At 40.5% G+C, this 25,879-nt stretch overlaps 1 protein-coding gene across 19 annotated transcripts in view; it reads right to left on the bottom strand.

The window, feature by feature from the left end:
- Positions 1 to 25,879, bottom strand: part of KIAA1217 — a 373,099-nt gene that overhangs the window by 148,909 nt on the left and 198,311 nt on the right. Inside the window, exon 1 of one of the 19 annotated variants that reach the window (XM_082754172.1) lies at positions 12,274 to 12,360. The exons of the other annotated variants lie outside the window; for them this stretch is intronic. The gene's annotated coding sequence lies outside the window, so the exon portion shown is untranslated. Of the gene's footprint in view, positions 1 to 12,273; positions 12,361 to 25,879 lie in introns of those variants that run through there. 19 annotated transcript variants of the gene reach the window in all.

Genomic DNA, 25,879 nt, shown 5'->3' on the forward strand with positions numbered 1-25,879 from the left:
ACTGTTCAATGGAAGGAGACGAAGTCACACAAAAAAAAAATGTAGGGTGCGGGGGGTGTGGAAGAAGAGTCCTGCAAAGCACCCAACTCTGAAGTTTGTTTTGCCTTTGGTTCCTGTCCATGGACCCCTAAACCCTCCTCACCAACCCACCTGGACTATGCCAACTCCCCCAAATTTCCTGCAACATCCCTGGGGAAGGAAAAGCCCCAGGCATGGTATGTCTGGAGCACCCAAGGTTGGCTCTTGCTTGGGGTTGCCTCCTCCGCCCAGTGATTTTTAGGATAGCTCTTCTCCTTTAATAAAATTGGCCAAGGGAAGTTGTTGAGGAGGACTGCAGACAAAAAGACAGACAGTCATATAAGCTTTTTCCTCTTAGAAAATGTGCCTAAAAGCCCAGCAAGCCAGTGCACCTGATGAGGGTGTGAGCTGCTGACAGATCGGTGTGAAACAGAGACGGGACTGTGGGAGGGAGATGAAAAAAAGGAGGAGGCTGGTGCTGACAGAGAGAGCCAGCTGAGGATATTTTAGTGTTGTCCCAGGAGCTGATCACATCATCAGAGGCTGGGGGGGTGGAGAGGAACAGGAAATCCCAAACTAGTTACTTTGCTAGTAAATTAAGACTCTAAGCGTATTACCAAAGAAATCCTGGATGTACTGAAGTCAAGAGGCGCTATGCCATTAATGTCAATGCACTCACAATTTCGCCCTCATCTGCACCAGAATCCCAGTATGTGATTTATTATTACAGCCTGGATTACAGGCTTTTATTGGGTGTCTTGGCTTTCATTTAATTTTGAAAGTCTCATTTAAATATAGCAAATAAATTGTGACTCCGTATTAAGTTTCCATGAATTTTAGTTCATGATGTAGCATTTTGGCACAGGACTGCGGGCTTAACTCTGTCTCTAATTAGGTGTGCAGCACTCTCATTACTTAAATGGGATCTACTCACGTGTCTCTGGAGGGACAAGGGAAACAAATGGTTGTGCTTGTATCTGAATAAATATTTCTGCTATTAGTAAAAGAGCTTCAGCAGTGACTCCATGGGAAGAGCAAAGATGGAAGGGTTACAACCACAGCTAAGCTAAGGCTGAAAATACACATTTGTGGCTCATCCAATCTAACAGCTCAGCACAGCTGGAAGAGAGGGAATTTCTCCTTGGTTCTCTTTCCCCCATCCCAACCACATTTAGTTATCTCCCCCCCAGGCATGAAGTGAAGCTATTCACCTTCTCTCATTCCCCAATGCCAAGGTTAATTTCCTCCTGTTTTAGTGAGTCCTTAACAAATGCATAAAAAGAGATGGGTGCTGGGTTGTTAGATCAGCATAGCCATAATGATCTATTTTATCCTAATGTAGCCTTGTTGCAGTAAAAATTAATGGAAGCAGTTGATTTGTACTTATTGGATCAATGACTTGCCCAAAGTCAGAAAAGAAGGGCCCAGTGGAGCTGGATACCCTCACTCCCAACTGGCACCTAAATGCTCCAGTGAAGCCTGTGCCTCTCTCCTTCAACAGCTACATTTTCATTGCTATTTGCCTTTAAGAAAGTAAAACCCAGAGAGCTCTCATTTCTTTAACTAGATACCATTACCACTGGCATTCGTGGTATTCCTTGCATCAAGTACAGACAGAGCCACTGGAGCCACATCCTGTCTCTTGGCTCCTCCAGCTGCCGCCCCCAGCTCACCGTGTCCTCCCCCCGTTACCCGTCTTTTCCCTGGCTTCTTCCAAGACCTCCACTCCTCACCAGGAGCTCCCCATCTCTGTGTCCCCTCCATGAGCTATGTGGCACCCCCAGACGTGCTAACCAGACGTGTGCAGGGGCGACAGATGCATACGGCAAGGCCAAGAGGAATCCAGCATCTCACGCTTCACAGCAGAAGTTAATGGCTGAGAAAAGAATATAATGATATGGCACAGGCACATAAAGTTGATGGAAAATCCACCTAAAACCACCTGTAAAACTATGTTTTGTTAGTGATTTTTTTTCCCCTATCAGCATTATCAGTACAGATTTATTGGCTGAAGCATTTCCAACAGCAAAGACAAATGCTCAGGGAAAATGCCATGTCTGAGTTTACTGCCAAATCTGACCTATAATTACATTTGCATGGTTTTGACAGCTGAATTAAAAGATTCTGTAAATTCCCTGGATTGGATTTCAAACCAGGACTTACCAAAAGCATGAGCAGTCATTGCAGAGGTGTACGAGCTCCCACAGCACCGCCCTGGGGAGCCTGAGGCAGCCCTGCATCTACGGGGGCACTGCCTGCTGGTGCAGTGTGGCCTCGTGAAGTTGACTTCATGGGCATGCTGAGGCTTCCCAAGGTGGCCTCTATTAACCGTGACAGCTTTTCCATCGTCCAGCCATATATATCAATAATACAATCACGTACTCACTAAGGAGGAAGGCACTGGACCAATGATTTTTGCTGGATTATCACATCCATTCCTCGCAGGTGATCAGGTATAGGAGGTGATTGATTTTTACAAATAAGCTCTTTGCTCACACTAGAGGATGCCCTGCCCCAGAACTGCATCCCAGCTCCCTGGCAGTGAGAGCCTCTTGCTGAGATTCACCCAAGTCAAAGCAGATCTGCTGCTCTTCCGCCAACATTCACCTTTATTTTAAATGGGTGTGCCTGGTTTTCATCTATCTAATGAATTTACAAAGAGCAATCAAGTGTCTCTGATATCGAAGCTTTTTGGGAAGAGATACCATTTCTTTGAAAGGTGCTACTGCTCCCCGTTGACCAGTGAGTGTCTAAGACAACCTTTGTGCCCTTCTCTCCTGGAGCTGATCTCTTCTGTTAAAGCAGACAGCTGAGTTAGGAAATGCTACCCAGTGCTCATACGGGGTATAAGTGCCCTGGCCAGAGGTGGGCAGGAATGTGGGTGTCAGAGCCTGGATTAAAAGCAGCACAGCTCATTGTGCCTGCTGCTGAGCAGAGAGGATCGTGTCATTTTCCTGGATGTCTGCTTAGCTTCTGTTTCTGACTCACAGATAGTCAATGCAGGTGGAGGAACTTCCTTCAATTGTCACATCGAGAACAAGAAGACAAGGTTTGCTCCTTTCTGTTCTTCCCACATCAGGGACTGAAGCTACCACGAGGGCAAATATCCTTCAGGACACATTTTTCCCAGTCTTCAAGTCTACCACTGCCATGAAAGACTGGGCAGCACCACTGCTTAGCCCAAATCTGAATGTTGTCCTTCACGAGCTGCTATGTTTGTATACACTGATGCCCTTGGAGATGTTTTTAAATAAAATTATGAGCGTGGTCCAACATCTGTCTTCCCATGAGACTAATGAGTTCTGGACTAGCTTTATCTTAAATTTCAGTATGAAAGGTATTTTCTGTTTCAGATGGTTTCAGCATTCGATTAAAGGCTGATTAAACATTAACATAAAAGATGTTGACATTTTAAAAAATGCCATTGTAATCGTGTCAATTTACATTCTAAATTAATACAATTATCTAAACGAGCAAACCGTACCATAAAACTGTTAGCTGCTGCTGCTACTAACCAGCAGCTGCAATCTGACCCATTAATCAATTACCTAGATAAAGTTAAAACAGTCTCAAGTTTCAATTACACATAAAGAAAGTTTAATTTCAAAAAATCAATTTATATGCAAGTCAAAGTTGCACTGCAGGCATGAAAGAGTATAATATTTTGGATAATCGGCTTTAGGAAAAAAATACAAATTACAAAAATATCTCCAAAAGAAAGTATCTTTAATTGCATATAAAGTAGTTTATGATTATTTCCTGTAATTAAAGCTGTGATTTGCTGGGGCTAAGCCTTTTTTGCAGATGAGTAAGGTATTTTTGATTCGCACAGTCCTCACTAAACCAGAAAAGCAGAGCGTTTGCTGTATTTAAATGCACGGTCATAGACTTGGCTTTTCATGTATTATTTAAATCCAACCCAAATGTAATTACAAGCCTTTGTGTAAGATCCGAAGGGGACGTGACAAGGCTGACTGTCTGGCCTCTTCCTCACCACGGTACTGACCCTGATGGAAAGCTGGGGTTTACTCGGGGCCTTGCTCTGGGACTGCGTGGTTCCTCTGGCAGGATGGACGTGGCAGCACGAGAGGGGAGGGGACTCCCCATGCCCCTGGAGGTGATGGTCCCATACAACCAGCTCTACTCACACCATGGTATGGCCCATGGCCGCCAGCCCCAGCTCCTGCCTTCTTCCCTGCTCCCTCGGAGCCTCAGGCAAGTCCATGAACTGCTGGTCTTTGTTCCTGCATTTTTTATAAGAGGATTAGAGGCCTCCCGTCTTCCTCCTGGGATTCTCTCAAGGTGAGTTAGCTTCTTCAATTTGCTTAAAGAGGACACTGGGGAGATCTGGATGGAATGGCTCAGGGGAAATGGGTGAGATATTTTTAGCTGGTGTGGAGCAGCCTAAAACACCATGGGCAAGTTTAGACACATCTACACAAGGATCTCAGTGGCCAGCAGACAGTGATATGTTTGAGGACTTGTTTAGTTTGGAGGCAGAACATGTTCTACCCCATGTTCTACCTGCTTTCAACATCACTGGTAAGTGCTGGGCAGTTTCTATTCCCTTAACACAGATTTACTTGATAGAATTAAGTTAAGCTCTTAAAATTTGACTTCTGAATAACCCTTTGAATAAGAATGTTCTCCATCTCTCCCCTAGTACTGACAGCATGTCAGTACTCCTCTTTGTTTCCACATACTCCATGTCAGGCTGAAGCACATTTAAGGCAATCCAATGATCTCCTAGTGAATGAGAGCCTTAAAATAGGAGGAAGCAACCCTATTGTATTCTCTGTCAAGCATCCTCCCAAACCCCAGGTCACTATTTCAGGGACACAGTGTGCTCAAATGCTAGACATAGCAGCTACCTCAAACATGTCTGCAAATGATGAGTAGATCTAAAATCTAAACACTAGGGCCAGGACAGAGAGAGATCGGCTTCCAAATGCCTCCAGCCACCTTTGTAACATGTAAGGCACCTTCCTTCAGGTCTGCATCAGCAGTGGAATACCTTTGGGAAACTGGGAACCAAGATACTTGATTCTCACTAGCAATATTATCCTTCCCTAAAAGCACTTAGGAGATAAGAGACACAAATTTTCCTCTTTTCCTTGTTGAGAATTAAGCTGAACTCTCTAGCAGAGCACTCTTAACTAAGGAATAAGCAAACACGTAACTTCTATTAAAGCCCTAAGCTATACGCCACCAAGTCAGAAAGCAGCAGTCATGCCAACCACAATATGGATGCTTCAGAGCATCAGCAGAGCCCATGCCAGGATGACATACACAGACAAATGGGGACACAGGACCAGCAAATGCAGTGCCACGTGCAGACACTTCCACCTGACACAAATTTTTTGAAGAAAGGGAAATGCTAAGTTCCCTCTCCCGGACTGAGAGACAGAGCTTGTCTTTGCTTCTCATCCAGCTATATTAAATCATCCCCATTTTTGCTTCTGCTCCACATAATCCTCACTTCAGTGCCTGCGACCTTCCTCAGATGATCTGGAAGGGCTCCGGGTGGTGGCTGCAGAGGGGAGGGAAGCAGGGCGTTCACGCCAGGCCTGCCACTCCGGCACGTCGCTTTGCAAATCACAAGTGACATCCATAAACGCAGGGCACAGTTTCATAATCACTGCTCAGCACTGTACCAAAGGCAGTCAGCCAGACACTAGAGATAGGTAACTCAGTTCCTGACTCGCCTTTTATTTCCACCCTGCAGTTACTGCCTTTATGTTTCAAGCATAAACAGATAGCAAGAGATTTACTCCCTTTGCCCTGGATCACAGCAACACACAGAAGTATGTCCAAGCTTCTCTTCTTTTTTTTTTTTTTTTTTTTTTTTTCAAATCATCTGACTTCTGATGCCTTGCAAACTGCAAAGCTAGCAAAGTCACAGGACATGCTGCAACTTCTCCTTGCAAATGCTCAGAGGCACAAGGACAAAGACAAAATGCCTTGGGGAGTTGCCTGAGGAACTAACCAATGACCCACACAGTACAGCTGGTTGTTTTTTCTGCTGCTGGAAAAGGATTCAATTTAACTTGTTTTAACCATGGATTCTATTTGAAAGTTCATGTTTTTCCTGAAAAGTTCAGTTTTGTATTTGCTGTGTACAATGGTTACACCTCACAGGGAATGCATTTATGGTATTTCCTACTGCACAGAGGAGTTTCCCTTTGTGCAGTGAGGTATCGCAGCCTCAGCTGCATCCTCTGCCTAATTTCTTTTTTAAGAAGAATTTCCCATGAAAAAAGATTGTAAAAAAAACAATAGGTAAAACATTTTTACAGCCCTCTCTCTATTCAATTTAATGACTACTACATTTCTTTCTTGTTGTGTCTTTCCCAAGACTTGTTCCCTAGAGACGTGCATCCCCCAGCAATGAGATGTGGCCAAGGGGCTGATTTGAGCCTTACTCTCTCACTGAGGCATCAGGAGCCAAACGAAGCAGTCTGTCCCTGCCCTCTGTTCCTCTTTTTCTTCCAGAGGAAGTGTTCAGGTTGACTGAGTCACAAAACAGAGCATCTTCATTCTCAGGACAGGAGGGAAAAGAAAGAAAAAAAAAAAAACACACAAACAATCAAAAAAAAAATCAGTTTTTAACCCAGGCATCTTTCCATTCCCAGCCTCTAAGCCTACTTTGGTCTAAAACTCCCTCACTCCATGCCACTAAATTTACTGAATTTTTATGCATTTAACTCATGCTTATGCCTTGATGTAAGCCATGGCCAGCCATTGAGGCCATGCAGTTAGAGGCTGTACCCACTGCTGCCGGAGGAAGCAGCAGGTTCACAAAGTCTTGCAAAACACAAGTAGAAGAATGTTCTTCTTTCATTGCATTTTTCTAGAAATGGGAAATGGATCTGCTTTATGAGAGATGTGAGTGTTAAGATTCCTTCTTTCCTTTTGGACCAGAAGGATGCTGCTTGTCTCAGGGGGAGACTGGAACTTCAGTGTTGCTGATAAAACAATGCTGGAAATGGATGCTGCATGCATGCATGAACAGTGTGCACTGAAACAGTGACACTTACAACAGCTTGGACAAGATTTCTGAGACCTGGCATACAAATGGATTCTTTTTATTTTTCCAAACTAACAATGATTTTCTTTCTCCTTCACATCCTACTGCATATTCTCCAAGAGTCTCACCAAAACCTTTCTTCAGAATTTCTCCTGTGGCAATCTTGGGGAAAAAACAACAAACTTTGGAGTCAGAAAGCAACAGTTTAAGAGCCTCATGAAGGCAAGAAAGACAGACCAAGCATGCTCAACAGCAGACTGTGTTTTCAAGTTGGAATTTGAAGAAACCATGTGAGGATCACACTGAGAACCAATTTAGCATGTAGCTTTTTATGTGCAAGTACCAAGCAACAATTCAAACACAGCTGAAAACTGTCCACTTCTGGATGTAATTACATGCTCAAAAAAGAGCCAGAATTATGATCCAGTTAAACTATATACCAGACTAATGTCAATTTGACATATTTTCATCTTCTTAAGGTTTGACACAGTGCTTTTGATCACTAAGAGCCAAAACCCCTACTTACTCACTGCTGGCCTCAGAACCTCCAGGAAAGGAAACCAGCAAGGTCCTTGGCCACAAAACCTCAAAAGCAGCTCAAACTCACTCCTCTTCCTTGTTCTCCAAGTTTACAAGTCAGACAACTCAGGCAAATTTATGCATGAGTAACCAGGCCATGAAACACACAGTTATTCTTTCTGCTCTTTTAGCTAGAATAATTTCCAAGGATTTTAAGTCCATGGTTAAGTCCTACTCTCATCCACCACCAGCAGAGGAAGATTTACTTAAGTAGCACATCCATGAAAAGAAAGATTCTAGGCCACAACCAAATTCTTTACCCAGTTCACTTGGGTTTTGATTACCTTCTGAAACCAAAACAACGTACAAGGACAGCGTGCTGAAAATCAAAAATGTGCTCAGAGGCAAAAAGAATATCTCCTAGAAGGCACGGTTTTCCACCTTCTTCCTCCAAAAATACACATAGCTTGGGTGTGGATAACAATCTTAATGAACAGCCAGAATATTTAGACAAATACATTACAAAGGAAGTTTTCTATTCCACATGTATGCATTCTCAGGGGAGAAACAGAAGTCAGACCACAGAATCCTATTAACATCCAAAATTTACATTAAGTAACGTTAACTTATTCTGCACTGACTTTTTAATTATTAACCAAATACTGGCCCTTCTCTAAACCAGCACCAAGATACTGCTTCTTTCAAAAAAATGTTAACAAAGGAAAAGTAGTTTAAGACCGCTGGGTTAACTATTACTGCTGTGAATTTACAGTCATGCTTTCTTCTAGAAAACAAAACCAGATCAACTAAGAGATGAGGAATTGACCAAATGCACAACAAATGTCAGCAAGAGGATAAACAAGCTGAAATAAAAAATAAACTTTTCTCTAATGGTTCTGTCTAATGGTTTCATCTGTCATTTTCCACAATCTTTTCAAGAGAAAGTGCAAATTCTTTGTCAATAGTGTTTCTTGGTCAATAGCGTTTCTTCAAAGGCAACAGCATCTGTGTACGGTAAAGCACGAACTTCACAGTAGGGCCAATTTTAACTTATGCTCTTCTGCTGCTCTGACCTGCTCTAGCCTTCTGACATTTAAGTCTCCCAAGCTCAGGTTCAATTTAGCAGGCCAGAGTCGGAGCTCCTATGTAAGATGATATAAGCTGCATGTCACTAAGTAGGTGAGAGTTTAACTTAGTGCGACACAAGTATGGATGGGGCTGGAAAGTTTTCAACAATACACTCCAGCCTCCCACTCCTCTGACTTTCATACTTACAGCAAGCTGGCTGAATGCAAAAAAAAAAAAAAAAAAAAAAAGGAAAAACAGCTTGTCCAAGTCACAGAAGCAGCCAGTCAAAGCACCCTCAGGAAACAGTTCAAACAGTAGCATGTTGGAAGAGAAAACCCTGACAAGAAACAACAGTTTTCTGAGGAGAAGAAAAACTACTTGAAGCAGGCTATTGGGGAGCAGCTAGGAGAAAAACAGCTTGGTTTGGAGATTTGGAGAGCTGGAGATGTGCTGGGCTCAGTGCTTACAGCAAGGGACTCAAATGGCAGTCTTTCCTTTCCAAACCTTGTTCTTCTCCTGGTGTCTCCATCCTAGCCACCTAGGGGTTACTGTGGTATTTCAGAAATAAGAAGGACCAAAGGTACATCTGCTTCAGTAGCCTAATTTCACCACCAGCTTTAAGTAGGTGCCCAGGGAAAAGATTAAGAGCTGGGGAAAGCAAACAGTGATGCTTCCCCAAAACTCTCTGTTAGTCTCTAGAAATTTGCAGCTCTGGATCTTGCCCCTCCCTTCTGTCATATCCCACCCAGCCATCTTTTTTGTTACTGTCCTAAGTTGTCCCTGGAGCTATCCCCTAACATTGATTATCAGGGTCCTTCTCCAAACCTTGTTCAATTTTATTATACCTTTTTGTTCTTAGAGATGCTTAAACTGCACACACAACAAACGTCCCATGACTTTATAGTGGCAGGTGATACGCTTTGTCTTGTTCTCTGTTCTCTTTTTCTGGTAACTGCCAACATTAGATCTGCTTTTTTGATTGTTATTGAGGACTGCACTGACATTTCCATGGATCAGAAATAACCTCCAGATCGTATTCCTGTGTGGTAATACTCAGCTCACTGCTTACCACTTTATATATGAAGTGAAGATTGTTCTTCCTTACATGCAACGTTTCACTGTTATTAAAATTGAATCTCATCTGCAATTGTAACACCGAGACTGAAGATCATTTTGCAATTCTTCACAGTTAGCCTTTAGCCATTACCAATTGTCAATCATTTATCAATCACAAGAGTCATTATGTTGCTCACCTTATGCAAGCATAAGAAAAAAACCTACATTTTTTCACTTCAAAGTACCAAAATATTTCCAAAAAAAGTCCTCTACAGACCCATGATATGATAGCCTAATAATGATGTCCATAGAAGCTCAGCCTTTTAGGTTATTATATCCACTATCCTTAAGCAACTCTGTACCTCGATAAAACAAATGCATCAGGTGCTGCTATAGTGACCTGCTTGTGTTAACTTACAATTCATACATCCTAGAAAGAATATTTCCCTGATTATTCAAAGCTGTGAGAATACATTCAGATGACTAATGTCAGTAATGTTGTAGCTTGGCATCTTTCATCTATTTAGCAAACTTCAAGTCTATCCAAAATGTTATATATCCTGATTTCAATCCCCCTCTGACTCTACATTGGACAAAACAATTCCATTGAAAGAACTTGTATCAGGTGACAGAAGAATAGTTAACTCTGTAACTGCAATTTAACAAACCCATCCTTGTTAAAATGTCTTGCAGATTTCTCTCTCCAAAAATTCCCATCTTTTAAACAGTTTGAACAAATAACACTGACAACATCAGCAGTTCTGACACTATTGTGGTTAAATATCAAACAAATATCTTATTTCACAAGCATCTACCTCATAGGAAGAGCTCAGAAAACGTCTGTAATAATCTATATCTTTGTGTATATATATATATATAGCTGGATAATATATAGATAGCAATTATATATACTATATACTTTAAAGGAGTCACATAAGCATGTATATTTAGTACAATTTAATGAGTTATTTTAAGTATTTCTAAAAGTCAAAAGTTCTGTATGTAATCATGTTTTACCTAGTCTTTATGCACAGTTCTTCTGTGAGTTATTTGCCCATTTTAATATACTTACATATTCTTATCTGGATTATATTGGAGTGAACAGACGTGCAACCAGTCCCCAATCAACAAACACATCTAGCAGAAACCACCATGACTATAAAGTAATCATCTTCCATTCCAAGCAGCTGTTTACTAATAAACAATTACATGAGAGGCACTTCAAGGAAAGACTATAGGAGAAGAAATGGTATTTTCATTAACAAAAAAAAAAAAAAAAAAAAAAAAACACCAAAAAAAAAAAAAAAAACACCAAAAAACTAACTAAAAGCACTTCAGAACTGAAACCATAAGTCTTTCTGGTATCCTGCCCAGCTACTATTTAATTCTATGCCCTGTGTGACATTTTATATACCCTTGTATTTGAACTACTCAAACATATTTTGTTTCTTCCTTCTGCTTGTTTTTGAACTACTGCCATAATGGTGTTGCTATAGAAAGAAAACATCCCATTCCACTGTGTTTTATACTTTTGATTTGTAATGATTGACACAGCTGTTTGAAAACTAATTTATCTAAAAGATCCTTGGGTATCTGAGCATTTTTCATTAAATAGGACAAGATCCTGTCTTAGTTATGGAAGCTGTTACACTTCTGAATTTTACATTGAGTTTTCCAGCCCTTGTGTTGCATCGTATCACCTGTGGTTTGGTCAGATTTGACCCCAAGTTCGAAAAATTGTTATTACTCTAATTAATTAACAGTATCCTCTATGCATTAAGCACTGGGGAAACAAGAAGTTAGATGGTCCCTTCCCCACACAGCTCAAACTTTAAGAAAAAGAATGAAAGGATGGTAATGCGCTAACTCTACCACCTAACATTTTTAAAAAGACAACATAATTCAAACAACCACTGATCTTCCCTCACCTGGAACACCTACATTGTAGATTCCCACAGCTGAGCTTGTCACTCTGGGTTCCCATAAAAATCAGTGGGAATTTTCAAGACACACATCATCAAGATAACTCCTTCAGGGTGAGCGCTGAATTGTAGATCCTGCTCCCTAAGGGGAGCCTCTATTAATTAGTGAGATTGCTTGTGCTAACTAGCTGTACAGCTGCAGCATGTTAGTTCACAAAGATGCCATGGTACACACAGGGCTTGCAGAGGAATGTGCCAGTCTGCGAGAGAGACTTAAAGGCAGAAAATCTTAAGGGACAAACTTATTCAAGCAGCTTGTTCAGGGCTTAACGAGTGCATAAAGGAAAGTGAAAGAAGCAAGCAGGCAAACATGATGCAAAACAAAAGAAAAAGTGTAATGGAGTGACTAACGGTAAATTATCTCTCACATTGAGTTTGCTGGAAATACTTGGAAATGGAACTGAGAATTTCAGAGAAATGTCTAGAGCTACACCCTGTCCACAAAGAGAACACAAAAGAAATCCATCGGGTTATTATTCACATTTCACTGAGCTTTCCCTGCAAAAGAAAGAAAGAAGAAGAAGAAAAAAAAAAAAAGCTCACAAATATTACCTAAATTACCTTACCATATACCCAGCTTAATCATCAAACATCTGAACTTACTGTGTGCTGCCCTGCTACCCAGGGATCATTCAGATCTGGCAAATCCTGAGGAATTGTTTAAATAACTGCAAGCTCCCAAACTTCTCATCGTGTAAAAAATCAGTGTCATCCTTCCTCTTTTGATTGTCCCTCCTCAGTGCAAGTACACAGCTGTCCAAAAGTATCAAGTTTCATCTTCTTAAGCCATTTCAGTTGTGATGGATCCCATACTGCAGTCTATAAACAGCCTTAGGTACATCATTGGAAATGAACTGGTACATTTCCTAACCAGTATCATTAAAATACAAGGCAGTTCAGTGAACTTAGAAGATACAAAGAAATTATTCTCCAGAGTGTAACATCTGGTATAAAGGAGGAGAAAAACACAATTTTCAAGTGCAAGACATGTAAGAACTGGAGGCTAAACCAAAACCCATTAATCTATCTCCACCCCCATGTTCAAAATGAAAAACAGGAAAAAATACCCTTTGGTGCTCCACATTAGGAAGACATGAATCTAAGATGTCTCCCATCTGCTTTGTTTGCTGCTTTTTTAATAAAAAAGCAAAATCACCCTTTCCTTTTTTTTTCCACTTTAAGTAGAAATCCTGAAGGACATTTTCAGAGCTGTTAGTTTCACGGTTTTTACACCATTCTCATCTGATTTTATTTGAGTTCCTGTCAAATGAAACCCCTCTGCCTCAGTGAACCAATATCTGAGCTTTTCAAGTATTATTAAAATTATCATAACCAAACTTACACAGTCTGGCTGAACTTAGGGAGCTGAGTGGGGAGATGACTAACACCCTGCTCCCATAACAGACCCCTTTCCTGGAACTAGTCACATCCCTGGCATGACCACGAGTAGCCCCGGGGCTTTCTAAGCTCCTGCTTAATCCCCAGGAAGCTTCTGGCAGCATGGACCGCTGGGCCGTGGCCATGACCCCTCCACCTCATCCTGCAGAACCACTGTGAGATAATTGGGTAGAGCTGGACATATCTGCCCTAAAACACCTGGCAACTTCTTTTCACTGGAGAAATTACTACTTTCTAGCTGGAGTTTATCTGCATTGTTGGAGGAATGAGCCAAAATCCCACCTGCGATGCTTTGCTCACATGGGTGTTGTGAAAGCTGCTCAAACTGTGCCGAGGAACAAAACGAACATCAAAATGTTATTAAAATCCCTGTGTTCTGATGTTAAATTCTGTGTGATTCACGTGAATCGCTTTTGGATATCACACCACTAACTTTTGGATACGCATAGAGTGCAAACCAAGGCAGAAAAATTATTTTAATATTTGTGTGTTTTTTTCTAAAGTGATAGCTGCTTTTGTTAAAAACAAACAGTGCATATTGTAACACAGACCTCAGTAGAACTCTATACCCTTGTATGTCAGGTGGAACACATCATGGCTTTTTTTTAAAGACATGAAGTGACATTTTGATGTCCAATTTGATTCAGGATGATGAGTTTCCTCATCTTTCAGTGAAGAAAATTAAAGGCAAGCACATGTTAAGATTTGTTTCTCACAGTAAAATAAATGTCTCTCCATCCAGGTACAAACAGGACCACTTAACTTAACTTAAACACTAAAAGTCCATAACAGTTCATCAGCCTCTTGCTGAATGTCCAGGCAAGTGGCTAAAAATATATTTCAATCTGAGTAGAAAGAGGAAAATATTTTCAGTGTCCCAAGTAAAATGCACTATTGTTTCACTCTTGCGACACGACAGCACAGAGACATTCCTTCAAGTCACATTTTTAGTATTTAAAAGCATTACATGAACTTTAAAAGTGGTATGAACTCTGAAATTCTCCTCATCCCAGTGCCTCATTATCCAAATAGCAGTCTGCTGTACGAAGTGCCTCACTGGCAGCAGCCATAAATATGCTCCCTTAGCATAAACAAGAGCCAAATTCCCGTCCTCCTGTAGCCTGAATACAAGAGATTTCCACAAATATGCCGTGGGAGAAAGCCTTCCCCTTGGACCATTGACCCTGGGGTTCACCTCCTGGCTGTGTTCATGCCACCGCTGGCACGGGATGGCCAAGGGACACTGAAGGCCTCGCTTGGCCAACAGCCTAGCTCCACAGGCTCATCTGCACTCTTGAAGCCCTCCCTCCCAGCCCTGGGGCCTCCAGCCTCACCACTGCATGGGAAGGCAGTAATCCTTGATATTTTATAAAGGAAGTCATTTAAAAGTAACATTTCTATGCAGAAAAGAGATATTGGGAATTCAAAAATTCAAGTGTCAGCCTCACTTCAGTGCTCCATGGCAGGACAATGCAAAAGCCAAGGAAAGTAAGGGTGCACCACGCTCAGCTTTGATCCCTTCAAACCATGGAGGAACGTGCAGAGACTACCAGAGATGATAAAACTGAGGTTTCACCAAGTGGTGGAACAAAGCACAGGCTGGATATCTGTGGAGAGCAGGTAGTGAGATCATGGGGATGAACAAGAAGAAAACAGTTTCCCACACCAATGTGCTTTTGAAAGAGCTTTAGAGCCTCAGTCACTTTGTCTCATGCTGATTAACATGCAATTTTAAAGGTCTTCCATAAGCTTTGTTTTATTCACAGTGTTTATACAGCACTAGCAATCCAGGCTGAGAAAAGGAGTCATTTTGCGGGCAGAATGCTGATGACCCAGGCCAGGCAGGATGTACCATCAAGAGCAGAAGCACATCTCACAGCAGCCACAAAGCCCTGCATGCAACCTGGAGATGCCAAAGGGAATGAGGCCAGGAACAGTACAGAAAGACAAACCCAGGACGCTGTAACACATGGTAAGGTGGCATTTCACTTTTTTGTTTTCTTTTGAATAATTAATTGGTTGACTCCATCACCCACATCATACAGGTGTGTTGTTGTAAGCAAAGCTCTAGAGCTTGTGCCAAGTCACATTCAGCCCCAGCAGATGACTCTAACAAAGAGCTACTATATATTTGACTCATTAGCACTTTCTCTGGATGCTTTGTTTTCCTTTAAACTACTTATTTCATGTCAGACGGAGAATTAAAACACTTCTAATAGAAACTGACGTGTACCTTGGTCTTCTATTCTAATAACAATACAGTCATTCCTTTAAAAGGGAGGAACTACTGGTTGAAATGAAAGTTATAGGGAAATACTCTCAGTATATATATAGTATATATATTACCTCATATTCTCACTATGAGAAAACATTTTAGATCATAACTTTTGAAAACAGAAAATAAATTTTATTTTTCAGAAGACTTCTACTCAAAGTTTCCTTTTACGGGATTTAATGAATGACATTTTGGTGCCAAAAATGAAGAGCTTCAGTTTAACCAAGTATTTACTATGCTGGTGAATGAAACCCAGATTCACAGCGTTAGATTTTGACTCATCTTTTTAAATGTGGCTGGTTTTTCATCTGAAAATAGTCCAAATGTGGATAGTTCCTATATTAAAGTAGGTACTTCTCATGAAAAGATGCACTTCCAAAGTATTGCAGTACTCCCATTTTTGGCTGAGAAGAAAATTCCAAGACAGCATTTCAGAAATTCTGATTTCTATACCATGAACTGCAATTAAAACAAAGAACAAAATATAAAAAAGGCAAAATAAGTGAGAGTTTAAAAAGGTGCATGCTGAGTCTACGACAACGTTTAAATTGATTTTTATTCTTACCTGAATTAATTTATTTGGGCTGAAATTTCAGGGGGGAAAAAAAAAAAAAAAAGAAGATGATTTTTCTAATTTCTCATTAAAATATATATATATATATATATATTTTTTTTTTTAATTAAAAAAATGCACATTCCCTGCATTTAAGCTCCGGCAAAAGACTGATAAGCCCGGAGATGAGCTCCTCTGTTTATTTGCAGAGCCAATGCAGCTGACAGTGAGATTATAAACCTCTGTGGGGATACACACAAACTTGGAAAGTCCATCACCAGGCCACAGGGAAAATCTAGCTTTTATGCTTGTTACAGCGAAGCTTGCTACTGTTTAAAGCAATAACCTGACGTTTATGAATGCAAATTACCTAGACTGGACAGAGTATATAGACTGAACACAAGTTTTTTGAGGAAATGCTTAGCTTTTACTATAAATTTGATTCCACTCAAAACAAAAGCAAGATCTAAGAATGCAGGAAAGAGAGGCATTACAATTACAGAAAGCAAGCAGAGATGGCAAGCAAATTTATAACTGACAATACTATCTCTTACCTCCTATGATTGGAAATTACAAATTGCAAAGAAAACTGTTGCTGATGATTTCAGTAAAGTTTTAAAAGAAAACTATTTATTCACCTTTAGGAGTGTTTTCAAGCAGATATGGCTGAGATGGGCTCTGGAGCCATTAGCCCAAAACCAAACTATCCACACAGCGGAGTGATGATTCTCACACCTATCTGAAGCTGGGCTACACACAGGACAGAGACCTACAGACCTCCTGTACATCATCCTTTCCAGCTACTAAAATTTGGCTCCTCTGCACCAGCAGCTTTCTGCGGCACTCACCTCAGTCCCTGGGGTTACAAAGCTCTTCTGCTGCAGTGACCTCTGCAGCCCAGAATGACTTCATTTAACCCATTTGAAAACAGTGTATGCCTTTCAGCAAGATCTGTGCTATGCCTCGAGCCTAAAACACTGCTTAAGCAATACATTGTTTCCCTCCCCTTTTTATTTCTACATATCACAATGATTAGAAGAAAATATCAAAGTTTATTTTCTGCTTAGAGATTTTCTGTGTTACAGTAGTGAACACAGCATTTGTCCTTTTCTCAGTTCTGGCGCTATTCCTAACAGAAGCTGTGTCCATGGATATGGTACTTAGGTCGTGGTTTAGTGGGTAATGTTGGTGGTAGTAGGACAGTTGGACCAGATAACTTGGAGGTCTTTTCCAACCTTAATGATTCTGTGATTCTCAGACTATGCCACTTCATTCTCTTTCTTCCCCTCAAACCTCATTTTGACCTCTATCAGCTTCCTCCTCTAGACTCCCACTTCTCGGTCTGCAGCACCAACAGGTAACTGTCACCAGGGTGCCATACCCCATTCCACGTACGTTTTTATGCATGACTGAACATTGCTCCAGTGAAGGGATTTTGTTCCCTTCCTTATTCCAACATGGCCTGGAATAATTTGGTTGTAGGTTTTCTCTTGATTGATTTAAGGTGCATTGTAGTTTTGTCCATATTCAGAAACATTTACTGTAGCCAGACCCATTACTTGCATGAATTTACTGTAGCCAGATCCATTACTTGTATGCTGCAGTGCACAAAGAAATGGGGCTCTTCAATGGTACCTCCTGAAGTAACAATTTCTGGGTGGACTGATCCTGAAATCCCTAATCTTGCCAGAACTCTTACTGATGCAGGCAAGAATTTTCCCAAGGAATACTCAAGGATAAATTCAAAGTTTTGGTCAAAGTAGAAAATTCTTCTGAATTAAGGGCACCGTGAGTCTGGGAAGTTGTTGAGGCAATGACCACTCAGGCCCTTCTTGTGCCTGCTTATGATGGCTATATATTGGTACCCTGCCTGGGATAAAACTAAAATACTAGTATTTTAAAACTAAAATACTAGTATTTTAATTATAAATAGGAAATTCTATTTACCCTAATTCTACTGACCGTAGTGATTTTTCTTGCAATATTTCACTTACACCTCATATTTGTATCCTAAATTTTCAAGTAACCTCCATTTCTAATAACTAAGGCAATTTATTATTTCTCAAACAGCTCATTGTAGTTACAGTGCTATATTCAAAACCTGCTGGGTCAAACTCAATTCTTTATGAACAGTCCCTGAAAAATTAAAATTGCATGAATAGTTAAGAGCCTCACTTGCATAACCGAGGCCAAGGAGGAACCAATAAATCTCTGCCACTTAGCCCTATTCATCAGTAACTTTTGTTTGACTAAAGCATATCAGCTAGAAAAGCGACCTGTCATAGTTCGAAGATTTAGCGAGATGAAGAACTTCTTGTTTCCCTTGATAATTTGTCAGCATAATGAATCATTTCTACTGTGAAAAATGTTGTGCATTACTCCTGATTTGAATCTGCCTAACTTTCCAGCTCTAACCTTTAGATTTTCTCATGATTTTCACTGCTGTTCTGGAGAGCTGAGATAAAACCAGTACTATCTCTTGTTTCAATAGACTTACAACACTTAATTGAGGACCGTCCCTATTTTCGTAGGGTCAAAAGATGAAGGAAAAAAAAAGGTGTTTCTTGAAGAGAAATAACTTCATCAGATCTCAAACCATTTTGGGTGACTTTCTTTTGCAATGTTCCCATAGTTCAACATCCTTTCAACAATGTTGAGCTAAAAGCTATGGCGTATCTTCTTGTTACAGTGCACATACATAGTCCTAATGACGGTCTTCCCGGAAAATAACCTCCCTTTACAATAGGAACCCTTGTGAAGATGAAGTTCATGACATCTTTAAATCCCTTCACTGGGAATCCTCAAGATTCAGCTTGACACGGCCCTGGATAAGGCCCTGCTTTCCACACAAGGTCTCCAGAGGTCCTTTTCCGCTTAGACTTCGCTGTGATACATGGTCTCACACTTACTCAAATGCAATTAAGTCATTCTGCTTTAAGTTTTGTCCAGAGACGAAGCTGGTGAAGGGCCTGAAACACAAGTCCTGTGAGGAGCAGCTGAAGGAACTGGGGTTGTTTAGTCTGGAGAAGTGGAGGCTCAGGGAAGACCTTATTGCTCTCTACAACCACCTGAAAGGAAGCTGTGAGGAGCTGGGGGGTCGGCCTCTTCTCACAGGTAGCTAGTGACAGGACTAGAGGAAATGGCCTCAAGTTGCACCAGGGAAGACATTTCTTCTCAGAAGGAGCAGCCAGGCATTGGGATGGGTTGCCCAGGGAGGTGGTGAAGTCACTGTCCCTGGAGGTGTTCAAGGAGAGGCTGGATATGGTGCTAAGGGACATGGTTTAGTGGGTGACTTTGGTGGTAGGTTGATAGTTGGTCCAGATGATCTTGAAGGTCTTTTCCAACCCTAATGGTTCTATGATTCTAAAAGCGTACTAAGCCATTTGGTCCTGTGGGTTTGTATGTATTACCTCTCTGTACTGCCACTGTTAGTTCTCTCAATTCCAACTCAGTATCATCTTTAAGCTCTTACATTTGAAATTTGATCCTTGTAGTATTGCAGTGTATTAAAACACTTATTTTATACGCATCATGTCTTTACACTGTGCTCATGTCTATTGACTTGCTCTACTCTTTATCACCAAACTGTGATCCTACCACTAGCAGCTTCTGCCACACACAGAAAACACCTCTCTCTGCACACACATGTGCACACATTTCCTAAGATGGTTACTTTGCTCTGACAGTTCAATTCCTCTGGCTTTATCTTTCAACTCTGTACTTTTTATTCAAAGTTTTCTTTGTAAAATTACCATTCTAACATTAGTTTCTCTTCACATCACTACAGAACTACTTGCCAACCTTTCTTTTCTGTATTTTAATGATGAAATATTCAGGAAACAACAGAAAATCTCATATTAAAATATGCTGTCTGGGGTTGGGATACACTGATTTTGCAACAAGTTACCATGTACCTGGCAGGACGGCATGTCAAAGTTCTGTGGTAAAAGATTTTTAATGCAATTGTTTGGCAACCTAAGCAGAATGAATTTCTTGACCTAAGTCCAGATCCCAGTAACAAGCTACATTTTTACAAAAGCAGCCTTTTAATGTATGCCCAACTACTGTATCAAGAAGTGACATTTAACATTCTTCTCTAAGGAAAACTTTAAATTCTAGCTATATTTATCTCCTCCCAAATGAACTCTTATTTCATCATAAATTTGCCTAAAAGTATAAAATACGTTTTAGTAACCAAACTCAACAATAGTTCGTTAAATTCAAGTCATCAAACCAGGAATGAGAACACTATTACTGACTCTTGAAGCATTCCACTGATGTCTTCAAATATTAAATGTCACCTACTTCTCTTCCTGCTATTCCCAAGGGGGAGCAAGTCTCAAGGCACCCTGACCATTCTCCCTAAAGGCTTCCTGGGGAAAATACAGATGTTGGACTTCCCCTGCCTGGGTCTTCAGAAAAATAGTGCATTCCAAATTTCAGTTTTCCAGAAGGAAGAGTAGAATCTATACTGACATCACTGACCAGCAATTTTCCAGGACTAAAACAATGTCAGATGACCTATCCCAATGGTCCAGACATGTTGGAGGCTAATACACCTCAGGCTGCACTGCAAGAAATTGAGGTTGGGAGGAATCTATCTTTTTTATATTTCATCCGTCAGGTAATTTCCCAGATGCTAAAATAATTTTCTTTCTCCAGCTATCAAAGACAGTGATCCCTAAGCACTTGCTACTCCTAGTCTTTCTGTAAAGGTCACTGTACTCTAAAATTGATTTGTGGCAGCCCCTAGTGCAGGAGGGAAGACAAAGTATTACCCTGTGAAAGAAATTTTAGCTATAGCAGGAAGAATATGCACCATGGTTTGCTTTCATTTTATTTATCTAATACTGTGCTGAGCAAAACTCTAAAAAGTTTTTTGGACTATGAAACAGTATCTACAAATCCTTAAACAATGAGCTTGTTCTTAATGGTTGGATTAATTCAAATTGCATAAAACTGCTTATACTAAGACTGAACTGTTTTCCTGTGAAGTAGAACAGCAACAGAGGAACAAATACAGGTTTTGTCCTGTTGACTCTCAGATTGCTAATTGCAAAAAATGGGGGGAAAAGCCCTGTTACATGGCCTGTGATCTTATCCCATATCCTTTCTGTCTAGCACAACCTGGCAGGAAAGAACTAGCCGTACTGATAAGAAGGAATCTCTCTCTTTTAAGTGAAGGTATAGTAGCTGCCCTCCTTCAAGTTAAACAGAGCTCAAACTACAATATTTATTTAAGAATTTTTCCAATATGATGAATTATTAACTTGTTTCGATTGTGTCTTTTTGGATAAAACAGAGGAAAAGAAGCACAACTCCCCCAGTGTCTCTAGATCTCAGCATCACTTTTCTTTTGATCAGTGCATTTTGGACTTCCAGAAGCAAATCACAGACATATTATCACTCAAAAAATACTACTGAAAAACAACACCCATACTAACAATTCAATCAGATGCATTTGAAATCATCTACAGCAAACAACAATTAGTCCAGATATTGACTGGGGAAGGTGAAGTCAGTTTGATGTCTCCACATTCCCACTTATTGAGACCTTCCAGTAAGAAAAGCTTAGTTACTACACACCACCCACCATGTCACATGCTTACAAGTTGTTTTTAGGAAAGTTAATGGGGAAAAACAATGCCTTTAGTACACTGCTGACAACTAACTTCACTCTTGTGGAGGATATTTGAGCATCATGCCTAATGTATGTCTGAAACAGGAGCTTAGATGAGAAACAACTGGCTGATCCTCATCTTAGACAAGAACAAAATGACAGGAGAGATAAGAGGTATCACATGTGCTGTGGGGCTGGGCAGATTTGTTCTCAGCAATGCTTCTTGGAGCCTCAGCTTTCAAACGATCAAATAGCAGAGCTATGGCTATGACTGCTTACCTGTCTCAGTTGTTAACAAGAAAACTGGAAATACTTCCTGTATTTGTTAGCCAAGGCAGTTTAGTGAGGTAAGAGACAAACTGTGTTTTTGTTGAGCCACGTTTGTGATACCATTATCACAATATGCTGTTACCCCTGCGCCAGTCATCAGCCTTTGATTTAAAAGGTAAAATATTTTCCATGTCTAATCAAGAGTTGTCTTTGGTTCACAACTCTTATTCAACTTTCAACTCTTATTCAACTTACTCTTGGATTTCAAATAAAACGGCTTAAATCTTCTGATTGTAACAGAGTGCCACCAGCCTCAGCTGCTTTGCTGAATTTGATCAAATAAATGCAGGTAATTTAGTGAATTGGCAGAAAGATCAATATGAGCTCAGGTTGGCCATTTTAGTTAAATAAGCAGTCAAACAATATGTAAACTCAGATTTCCAAACACAGGTCCTTGACACACTGAGGTAAGTAAAATGTGATTATCATCACTGAAACTATTTGAAGGCCAAGTGAACATTTTGAAATGATGACTGCATTTTAAAAGTCCTCTGAACGACCACAGAACCCAGACATCCAAGTAAGTTTTCAAACCACAGGGAAGATAAGCCAAAAGCAAAGTAGCAGTGGCTAGACAAACCTCATTTAAAAGGCTTGATAACTTTTGTCTGACTTTTTTTTTTTTTTTTTTTGAGAGAGAAAGGAAGTTAGAAAAGCCATTCTACTCTCAAAAGCTAATGGTGCAATCCTAAAATTATATTAAAAAAAAAAAAAAAAGGTGAAAGACAATGACAAAACATAGACATTTTGGCAGTATCCATGGTAGTCTGACAAGTGGCAGCAGAGTACAGAACAAAAGAACACAAATTCTTTTACTGTAGAAAATACCTCAAATTCCATGTTATCTCACCACAATAAGCTACTGAATGATTATCTAAGCTGCCCTTGTTTTGCCAGGCGGCCTCAATACCTTTGTAGGTCTTACTGTGCATTTGGTTTAGTCTGGTGTGTTTAAAACGCTACACAGCAAGTAAATCTAATCTGAAAGGTTATATGTGCCCTTAGGAAAAGCAGTCTTCACAAAGAAGGATCACCTAAAACAGAAATTTTTTTTGATATCAACTCAGAGCTGTTTGCCCTAGTTTTTACAGCTAAAATCATATAGCTGTGATACATCACAAAAAGCCTAACCCTTTCTCTCTCTACTAATACATTGCTAACAGGAATTGAGAGAAATTCAAAAAAGTACATTTAAAAAGTAACAATCCAGCAGAAGCTTCTCACAAGTTTGAGAACTTGTGAACTTTTTTTTTTTAATTATTATTATTTTCTTGGTTCTCCTTTTATAAATTATTTAAACTTTTCCTAAATTTCAAATTGGCTTCACCTACATAACACAGTCACAAATAAATCTGTCAAACACATTGTAAGTGGAACTACATGTATTCTTGGAAAAATAGCTCTGAGACGGGTTGAAGACATGCAAAAACAAGACCGAACTTGTGGGTTCAGAGTTTCTTCAAAACAAAGCAATATCTGCTGTCACAGCATGAGGAATAAAGACATCTCAACAGAAAACAAGGCAGCAGAAGCAAGAGATGAGAGGGGAAAAAAACAATTTACTCATCTTCACCGCCCAAGTATCTTCAGCATAGATATCTACTGTTTGCTAACCCCATCAGTTCAGAAGAGGCCCACAAAGTAGCACTTATTCCAGAGTCCTGGAAGACTTCCAATAAATAGATTAAACCTTACATATAAACACTCTCTATAATTAGAGAAGAAAGCAGCTTGTATTTTGGAAAGTGTCTGACAAATTTTAAAACCATGAGATGAAATCAAATTGTATGTTAATGTGGTTCAAGGGAAGTCTTTCTTCAGTAGACCTTCAATCTCTCCCTCAAGAGCATCTGACAGCTACTGCAGTATGCTAAAGGTCGTTGTGCCTTTCAAAATCAACATAGAAACACATACAGACAATAGGATAAATAAGAACGAACACTTGAGGATGTTCCTTCTTACAAGGAGCAGTCTTCTAAAAAAAATTGACCTATCCACAAATTTCCATTAACTCTTACACCAGCCCCACATGGGAAAGCCCTGGCTCATCAGAGCTGTACCTGGCTGACAGAAGAGGCACCAGAGGAGCAGCAAAGACCCGAGAGGCTCCTTTTTCTTCTTGGCTGTGCCACAGGAGCACGAGTGGCAACCTCCTCCTCAAAATCCATGCCCTCAGTAGCAGGGTGCCGCCGGCATTAAGCAGCAGAGCCAGGAGCAGCAAGAGTCCCCCTTCTGCACAGTGCAGACTTTCTACAGGTGTGCATCTGCAGCAGAGCCTCCTCTGATGGGAAATTTCTTGGGACATCCGGGTGTACGAATGACTCACATACAAAAAAATACTGGTTTCTCACGGTTGCATGCTTGCATAGGGGTGGGGATTGCACGATTACACATTTGCACTTGAGCTAGAACTACCTTTTTGTGACAGGATTAATGCCCAAGACCAAGCAGTCCGTGATTAAGCAATAAAAAAAGAGGGTAAAACACACACAGTAAAAAGACCTCTGCAAAGAGCACGATCAAAGTAATACAAACAGTTAACGCTACGGTGAAAATGCTTGTGGAATTAAGCTACGGTAACACCCAAGCATCACACACAACCTCCGCAGTGGTCTTGTGTTACTGAAAGTTATTCATCAGCCCGGGGAAGAAACCTGACTCCCACTCGCAGTAAGGTCCCAGGGATTAACCCAGTTGCTTGGGACCGGATCAGAGCACCCTTCCTTGCAGCAGTACCCATCAGCTGCTGGGCATTAGGGGGCTGCTTAATCAGCCCCAGAGCCACAGAGGAGCAGCAGCAGGTGTGCAAGGGCTGCCCAAGCAGGGACACGCGTGCCGTAACATCCGGTGCTGAAAACACTTGGTAAAAATAAAATAAAAGGGAAGTGCACATGAGCCAGAAATTAAATGCTTGCATCTGATACCAGAGGATCAGAGCATCAGTAGGACAACCTGCCATGGGTTTGAGCCAGCTTTGCTCCAGTGGACAGGAACATTTTTACTGACATGAATATGAGCAGCATTCGGGCCAAGAGAAACATTTGGTGATCTGCTCCTCCTCACCCCATCCCACCCCACCCCACCCTTTTGCAATGTTCAGAAGGGAGAAGTTCTGCACTGATTTCCAGAAAGCTTCTGATGCTGTTCCTATCACATGTTTTCATTTAAGTTCTCCCTTGACTGACACCACACTGCTCACCGATGGTAAGAGCAGAGGCTGTGCTGCATGATGATCACAGCATGCCAGGGGCTGGCTGCAGGCAACACCCTGCTTGCACCCCAGCTCTCACACAGCACTAGCCAAAGAGATGGCAGCTTGGATGAGCAGCTGAAAACCAGCTGAAACAACAGGGATCCTCAGCAAAAAAAAAAACAACCCCCGAAACGCTGCCAGGAGTTACTGCCAAACACTGGTACCTGCGACACTGCCGTGACTCCAGTCCAAGTGCAGAGATCACTGAGGTTCACCCACATCCCTGCCTAGGAAATAGCTAGGACATAATAATATTGTCTTTTTAATGGCAATGACTGCAAAGCTATTAAGCAAGTTAAATAGGATATAGCTTTTCTTTTTTCTTTTTTTTAATAAATAAAAAAAAGAATGCATAATATGCAGAATAAAAGAGTCAAATTAACCCAGAACATCTGTGAGATTTTGGTGTGTGCTTTTTAAAGGAAAAAAAAAAAACAAACAACTGAAATTATTGTTTGTTTGTTTTATTTATTTTAAAAAATATGAAATCAAACAGCTTTTCCTAAAAAAAAAAAAAAAAAAAGGAAATCAAAACAAGGATTTTTATAAATATCCTAGTTTTTCAGGCACACATTTTAATGGAAGTGTTTATGTTACCTGTATGTTTTTAATTGTTTTTCTATACTGTGTTAAAGAATTCTTCTTGCTTCCAAACACTATTTACTTTTATTTAAATCAACCAACCAATGCCATTCAATTATTTATTCAGACAAATAAATGACATTTCTTCTTACTTATTCTAATCAAAGTCAAATATTTGTTCCTTCTGTGAGTAATTTA

This window comes from Aythya marila (assembly GCF_965140915.1).
Source record: "Aythya marila genome assembly, chromosome: 2".
Classification (NCBI taxonomy): Eukaryota; Metazoa; Chordata; class Aves; order Anseriformes; family Anatidae; genus Aythya; species Aythya marila.